Source organism: Rattus rattus, chromosome 1 (assembly GCF_011064425.1).
Source record: "Rattus rattus isolate New Zealand chromosome 1, Rrattus_CSIRO_v1, whole genome shotgun sequence".
Classification (NCBI taxonomy): domain Eukaryota; kingdom Metazoa; phylum Chordata; class Mammalia; order Rodentia; family Muridae; genus Rattus; species Rattus rattus.
Genome location: NC_046154.1, coordinates 17,450,390 through 17,457,303, shown reverse-complemented (window position 1 = coordinate 17,457,303; position 6,914 = coordinate 17,450,390). Strand labels below are relative to the sequence as shown.

The window sequence follows — 6,914 nt, the reverse complement described above, 5'->3', positions numbered from 1 at the left end:
AAGCTTCCCCCATGGAAGGTAGTCAGCCCTGCAGGGGTCCATAGTCCCAGAGCCTTCTGTTTCCCGTTGTTTTTTTTTTTGTTTTTTTTTTTTTTTTTGGGTTTTTTTTTTTTTGGAGCTGGGGACCGAACCCAGGGCCTTGCGCTTCCTAGGCAAGCGCTCTACCACTGAGCTAAATCCCCAACCCCTCTGTTTCCCCTTGATGCCAACTAGCAAACCCAGCCAGAATGTGAGGTTGGACTCAGGCTGCTACATGGTTATCGCCTATGTCAGACATAAAAGACAGAAGTCACCTTGACCCCATGTTGTTTGGGGCATGTCTTTTTTACCTCGATGCCTTCTTTTGCCTTTGTGTAAAGCCTAGATTATTCTGTTTATAGCTAGAATCATGATCACAGTTCATTTAAGCTGCAGAACGAGGCCCCTTGCTACAGAGAGAAGAGAGGGACTTGAGGCACAGAGAAGCAGCTTGGTTTGACCAAGAACACACAGCAAGCGGCAGGGCCAGGGTTTGAGCAAGGCCTCTCTGAGTCTGTGCCCTCCGTGTCTCAAGCTCACACTGTCTCGAACTTACTGCCCCTCCAGCCCTGCTCGGCAGACCTCGGCCTCACCCCTCCCAGCAGACAGGCTGTTCTGGGTGGTGATTTGTGGAAGGGGGAGCTCCTGTGTCCAGCCACAGTCTTCCCTGAGACGGTTTTAATGATGTTTGGAAATAAACGTAGTCTTTTGAACACTGTGAGTGTAATAACAGTTATTTAAAATACCCAGTAGATTAAAAAAAATAATGAACGGTTTAGCTGGCAGAGTGGCTCCTGGCACTGTGGCTCCTGGCAGAGCGATGGGCACCGGGCCACAGGCTCCAGGGCGTGGGCACATGGTTCTTCTCTGGGCTCATTGGAGCCAGCCGTGTTTCCCTGGGGCTATGACGTTCTGTCCCCCAGAGGACCGGTTGGATTCCCGCTAGAGAAAGATGGGCCTTGCTTCCCATGTATACGCTAGAGAGGCCAAGGCCAGCTTCCCATCGCAGAGACTCGATTCCCTGCTTTAAGCTTCACGAGACTGGAGAGCATGGCGGGGGGTGGTGGTGGTGGTGGTGGTGGTGACATCCTGACGAGTTTTTATTTTTAAATTTTCATGGTGTGTGTGTGTGTATGACACCACGTGCACAGGACGCCACCAGTAGAGTGTGTGGAGATCAGAGGCCAACGTGTGACTCAGATTTCTCATCTGGTGGATTCCAGAGAGCAGATGCAGGTCTCAGGATTAGTGGCAGACGCCTCCCGTCCTGAGGCCACTTTGTCCGCAGGTGGGGTTCTAAATGGAGATCAAGGTTTTAAGGTGATTGGAGGGTCAGAACTGGGAGGCATCAGGCAACATCCATTTCCCAGTCCCCAAAGTCATATGCACAAACCATCTCCCACATTTTCCAAGACCTATAACTGTTTTCTTAAGATATATATATATATATACATATATATATGTATGTATATATGTGTATATATATGTGTGTGTGTGTGTATGGGTACACTGCACATCTTCAGACACACCAGAAGAGGGCATCGAATCCCATTATAGATGCTTGTGAGCCACCATGTGGTTGCTGAGATTTGAACTCAGGACCTCTGGAAGAGCAGTCAGTGCTCTTAACCACTGAGCCATCTGTCCAGCTCCTGGTCTTGGTTTTTCAAGGTTGGGGGGTGGGTCTCTCTGTGTATGCCTAGCTGTCCTGAAACTCACTCTGTAGACCAGGCTGGCCTCAAACTCAGAGATCCCCCTGCCTCTGCCTCTACCACCAGGCAGATTATTCTGTTTTTAACCTGTACCATGATGGCAGCTCATAACCACCTGTAACTCCAGTTCTAGTGTCCTTTTCTGGACCTTTTGGGACACACACGGTGCACAGACATAAACCCAGGCAAAACATCCATCACATACAATAACAATAAACTGTAAATATTAAGCCACGGTGGTAGAGGCCTATGCCTTTAATCCCAGCACTCCAGAGACAGAGGCAGGAGGATTTCTCAGTTCTAGGCTAGCCTGGTCTACAGAGTGAGCTACAGGACAGTTAGGGCTGTTACACAGAAATCACTGTCTCGAGTCACCAAAATAATAATGAGGAGGAGGAGGATAATAATAATAATAGTTACTTTATTGAGGATCGTGTGTATGCATGTGGAGTGATGGTTTATATGCATGAGTACAGTGTCTAGGAAGTCCAGAGGAGGCTGCCAGCTTCCTCTGGGAGTTATAGGTTGTAAACCGCCCACAGTGGGCTTAGGATAACTGAACTCCTATCCCCTGGAGCAACGGTACACGCTCTGCCCTGGTGAGCCATCTCTCCAGCTCCTTGTTTCTTTTATCATTTCTTTTCCTTTCTTTTCTTTGTTATACTAGGTATGAAAACCAAGGCCTCATGGATCTGAATAAGTGCACAGTACGCCATGTCCTGAACTGTACTCCTGTTCCCACAGTGCCTTGTTAGAGCAGCCTAAACAAACTCACCGTGGACCACAACCTATTAGGGTGTAGCAAACTCACCGTGGACCACAACGTACCACAGAGCCACACCTCCAACCAAAGCAAGCCTTGTCATGTCTGACACACAGTGAAAGTTCCGTGTTTCTGGATCAGAGGCTTGCCTTTTCTCCCTTCACCTGGCTCAACTCTACTTAGTGAAGGTTGGGTATTTGAAATCGTGGCTACTTCCCATGAGATTAATGTGGTTTTCTTTCTCTTGTTTTTTTGTTTGTTTGCTTGGTTTGGTTGTTATTCAGGATTTCACCATTTAGCCAGGGCTAGCCAAGAACTTGCTATGTAAGCAAGGCTAGCCCAGAACTCACAGAGACCCCTGCCTCTTATATGCTGGGACTAAAATCACGTGTTCATGCACGCTACCAATCCCGACATGGTGGTGCACATCTTTAATCCCAGCACTCAGGAGGCAGAGGCAGGTGGATCTCTGAGTTTGAGGTCATGACAGTTCCAGGACAGCCAGGGCGACGAAGAGAAACACTGTCTTTCTTGAAAAACAAAAGAAAGAAAGAAAATCATGCGTGCCGCTTCCATTTCTTGCTTTTTTTGGACAGGTTGGCCTTAAATTTGCTTTGCAGCTGAGGTAGGATGGAATATGACGTTGGATTTTTTTTTTTTTAAGATTTATTTATTTATATATGTGAGTTCACTGTCACTGTCTTCAGACACACCAGAAGAGAGCATCAGATGCCATTACGGATGGTTGTGAGCCACCATGTGGTTGCTGGGATTTGAACTCAGGACCTCTGGAAGAGCAATCAGTGTTCTTAACCACTGAGCCATCTCTGCAGCTCCTGACTTGGTTTGTTTGTTTTTTTTTTTTTTGTTTTTTTGTTTTTTTTTTTAAGCTTCTACTCTCCACTTCCAGAGTGCTGGGATTACAGGCAAGAGGTATCATTCCTGCTTATATTGTGTGGGGCCACCAGGACTTCCAGGGCTACCAGGGCCATCAGAGATACTAGGACCACCAGGAGCCCTTAAACAGGGTGTACTGTTCCTTGTTTTGTCAGCAAACGTTAGGGGGTGACGTGGCTCTGTGCTCGAAGCCCTGCTTCTTTTGTCTTTTGAAATTCCAGTGGATTTCAACATCCTAGAAAGGCACTTGGCTCAGCTCAGCTGCGGCTGGATGGATGTCTCTAAGACCCGCAAGTCCTTCGTGCCTTGCTCCTTCCACAACCCCAGTAGGTCTTGCTAGATAGCTTGGGCTGCCCGGAGACTCACTTTGTAACCCAGTCTATCCTAGAACTCCCGATCTCCCCTCCTCTGCTTCCAGAATTCTGGGATTACAGGCTTCAGCCACCAGCGACTGGTCGGTTGGTCTTTTTTCTCGTTTCAAACCTGTATAATCAGCTGAGTGTGGTGGCACTGGTCTGTAACCGCAAAACACGGGGAGACCACAAGTTCGAGACTACCCTCGGCTATATAGTGAACTGAAGGGTATCCTGGGCTAAATGAGATCCCGTCTCAAAACACAACACAGCAAAACGAACCAAAACAAAGAGAGAAAGCCTTTATCTGTGATGTCCACTGACAGGGAAAGCACACTCAGCAGAACACAGCCTTTACTTGTAAGCTTGAGCGGGAGACGGTCTTCTAGAACGACTGTGAGCTATTGATTAGAGACCAATTCTGCAAATTGTGGCTGTGTCATGAATGCAAACAACGGTCAGGAGCCACTAGCGGCTGCAAACTAACCACAGATGTTGATGAAATTGATTTCGATCCTGGTTTTCCCGGATTTGAGAAATTAGATTTGATTCCCCAGATGAGCCCGCTTCCATTTCACATTTCTTCCAGCCTCTCTTCTGTTAAAAGAGAAACGGGAAAACCTGCCCGGGCACTATTGCAAAGTGCTCTCTTAATCCTTGAAGACTGGTGGCGGAACTGCGCATGCCCTCTGCAGCCCCTGGGACTTCTCTTACCTTCAAAACAGGATGCGGCACGGGCCTGAGGCTGCCTGCGGGAGAATGGGAGAATGCAGGAGAATGCTCGGAGAATGCTCCTTGGATTGGCTTAAACCATAGTGCTCACTGGGTCAGCTTCCTGGGTCCTGATTCCTTTAGCTGAGAGTTTCTTCCCACACAGAAGGGAATGAAAACCTCAGGGATGAACACAGACAGTGGGCCCTTCCTTGGGAAAAGTGGACAACCAGGGGGCATTTCTCGGGCCTTTGGAAGCAGAAAAGGCTTCTGGGATATCTATCCCACTACCTAGCCGTTTCCACTTTTGGGTTTTTCTTTCTTGTACTTATTTTGGACACAGGGCCTCCTGTAGTTCAAGCTGTGCTATGTAGCCAACGATGACCTTGAACCCCTGATCTCCCTTCCTCCCCCTGCCGAGTACTGGCATTACAGTGAGGCATCACAGTGTCTAGCAGTTGCTAGCCAAAGGTAAGAGGGTCTATGATGAAATTGAGGCCAGCCTCGGGGTACATACTGATTTAAAAAATAATGATGATGAGGGAGCCAGAAAGATAGCTCGGCAGTTAAGAGCACTCATTCCTTTTCCGAAGGACCCAGATTTGGTTCCCAGCACCCACAGGGAAGCTATAGTCCCAGTTCCAGGGAACTGTCGCCCTCTTCTGGCCTCCGTGGGTACTGCACACGTTTGGTACACAGCCTTAAAGGGTAGAAAAAAAAAACAAACCCTCCCTATACATAAAATAAATAATGGGGGCTGGAGAGATGGCTCAGTGGTTAAGAGCACTGACTGCTCTTCCAGAGGTCCTGATTTCAATTCCCAGCAACCACATGGTGGCTCACAACCATCTGTAATGGGATCTGATGCCCTCTCTGGTGTGTCTGAAGACAGTGACAGCGTACTCATATATAATAAATAAATAAATATTTTAAAAAAAGATCAGCCAGGTACGGTAGCACACACCTTTAATCCTAGCATTTGGGAGGCAGAGGCAGGCAGATCTCTGAGTTCAAAACCGACATGATTTACAAAGTGAGTTCCAGTCAGCCAGGGCTGCATAGTGAGACCCTATCAAAAATAAATAAATAAATAAATAAATAAATAAATAATATTTTTTAAAATGCAGAAAAACAAACAAAAAAGGCAAAAAAAGCAAACAAAAAATTTCTGTTTGCTTTTATTTTTCAAATATTTACTAACTTTAATTTACATATGTGTGTGTGGGTGTGTGTGTGTATGGGTGTGTGTGTGTGTGTGTGTGCGTGTGTGGTATAGGGGAATATTTTGTCTCCTTGTATGTATGGGCACCACATGCATGGGGCAGCCACCATGTGGGTAGAGGAAGAGACGGGCATGCTTTTCACTTCTGTGCCATCCCTCCCACTGCCTGCAGTTTCTGTTTTAGTAAGTTAGTTTCTAAGAAACTCCCAAGGGATGCTGACGCTGGTCCCAGGACCACATCACCACTTCCTGCCCTGGACTGAGAGGCTCCATTCTGCTTACCAGCCAGCTGTGCAGCCCTAAGACATCGAAGGGCTTCTGGGCTTGGACTCTTCTCCTGGGTATTATTTAGGTCAGCAAGCAAATGTAGACGGCTTCCTGCACGCCAGCTGCCCTGGCTGCTCCCTAGATAAGGGCGAGAGAAACCACAGGCTGAGCCCAGGATGACTGCCAGGCTGGGGACTCAGAGGTCCAACTGTAACATTTAAAGACCTTTTGGATTCTAGAATTCCATGACTCACTGTCAGAAATAGAACAGTTTTTTTTTTAATTAAATTATTTTTATGGGTATGGGTGTTTTGCCTGCATGTATGTCTGTGCACCACGTGGCGTGCATTTCTGGTGCCCAAGGAGGCCAGAAGAGAGTACTGGATCCCCTGGGACTGGAGTTATAGATAACCGTGAGCCATTGTGTGGGTGCTGGGAATTGAACCCAGGTCTTCTAAAAGATCAGTCAGTGATCTTAACTAATGAGCATCTTCCCAGTCCCTAGGACAGAATCTTTATCTCTTGACTCTTAGGACAGGGATGCTACTTCCCACAGATCTGGGTGTACGGAAATGTTAAATTCAGAAGGAACCCCAGATCCATGTTGCCATTTTACAGATGGAGGAAACCAGACAGGAAGCCGAACTGTTGGCTGCAGATTAACCAACGGCCTTTCCAGCCGTGCTTGCAAAGGCAGTGTTAGGTCTCAAACCCAGGACGGTCGGCTGAGCGAGTTCCAGAACAGCCAGGGCTACACAGAGAAACCCTGTCTGAAACACAAGCAAAGAAAGTTTGTTATTAGTGTGGTGGGTGCACCATGCTTGTGTGTACAGACACCATGGCTTGCAGACGTGTTCCAACGGCTGGTCAGCATGCACGCACTGCTGAGTGGCAAAGCCTTTCCCTGTTGAGCCACCTTGCCTGCCCTATCTTAGCCTGTGTTAGTTTTACAGATTGATTTTTAGTTTTTA

At 47.5% G+C, this 6,914-nt stretch overlaps 1 long non-coding RNA gene across 1 annotated transcript; it reads right to left on the bottom strand.

The window, feature by feature from the left end:
- Positions 1–4,028: 4,028 nt before the first annotated feature.
- On the bottom strand, positions 4,029–4,492 carry LOC116893576. The gene is made up of 2 exons (XR_004386997.1): positions 4,458–4,492; positions 4,029–4,340 (listed from the first exon to the last, which is right to left on the bottom strand). It is a non-coding gene; the product is annotated as an uncharacterized LOC116893576 (long non-coding RNA).
- Positions 4,493–6,914: the final 2,422 nt, after the last annotated feature.